Source organism: Cynara cardunculus, assembly GCF_001531365.2.
Source record: "Cynara cardunculus var. scolymus isolate 2C chromosome LG 1, CcrdV1, whole genome shotgun sequence".
In the NCBI taxonomy this organism is placed as follows: Eukaryota; Viridiplantae; Streptophyta; class Magnoliopsida; order Asterales; family Asteraceae; genus Cynara; species Cynara cardunculus.
This window is the reverse complement of record NC_037528.1, coordinates 7163999-7165255: the sequence shown is the minus strand read 5'-3', so window position 1 is coordinate 7165255 and position 1257 is coordinate 7163999.

Here is a 1257-nt window from a genome sequence, read left to right as displayed (position 1 = left end):
TCAATAAAACAAATCATGGTATGAGTTTTTGCTTATGTAAGTATAGTATTTCTTTTTTAGTCGGAGACATTCACATCATAGTTGGAATTATGTAGRCATATGGATTTTTTATGAGTGGATAAAGTGGCATATTAATCATTGAAGAAACAGTTTAACATTGTCAATTTTTTTCACATATTTTTTTTAATGATTTTGGACCAATTACAAAGTTTGATATGATAAAAGATCGATATATAAAAATTATTATATATATATATACATTAAAAAAACAACCAATAATTATAAGGTGGATTCATATATCAAAAGTAATATTAATTTTTATTAATTTAATATATAAATGTGATTATCGACTCATTTAATTAACTTCAATAATTTAAAAATATATTATCATCGCGCAACGCACGCAATCAAAAACTAGTATGGGAAAGTATGAAACACCGCCAACGAAAACTTTTTCCTTTTTCACTTATTTTTTTGTCAGATGATACTTTTTCTCCATGTACTTTTTTTAAGGGCGGGCTAATTGCACCTTAACCGTTACTTTTTTTTGTTTCTTTATCTTTTTATCCTTGTTTTTTGCTTTTATGGTATATTAAATTTTAATTAAATAAATTATCAATTTTTTCTTTACTTTTCTCTTTATTTTTATTAATATGGATTATTAATAAAAAATAATTGCAGATTAAATAAAATATATTTAATAATATGATTAAAACTCAAAAATATTAACACATTAGACTTATTTTAAATGTATTGACGAGATGATTATAATAATGTAGTTTGTAAAAAAAAACATGTCTTTTGAGTTATTTTAGTTAATGTATGACTATGTGTGTTAATATAATAAAGATATAAAATGAAAAATAAAAAATAAAAAATAAAAAAGATAAGTGATATAAAGTAAATTAAATAACTAATTATAATGATATAAAGTGTAAATATTTTTTAACTCGTTTGAAAACTTTACGCAAAAAAAGTGGCGTAAAAACCATTTTCCTTACATAGAGTGTCTTTTTATGTGTAAAGAATTGTTTTCAAATTCTTTTTTTTTTTGTTTCGAAAAAAACTTTTTGTAAAAAAATATTATTAAACTTTGACTATTTAAAAAAAAATTCCTTATACAACTAAAAAGTGAAATTATTTCGATGGATTGGTTATTTTTATAAAATTTCCTCCAACTTTATCGTTACTTTTTTGTTTTTTTAATTTATAATCCTTTTTGTTATTTTTAATTTATTTATATTAAATTTTAATTAA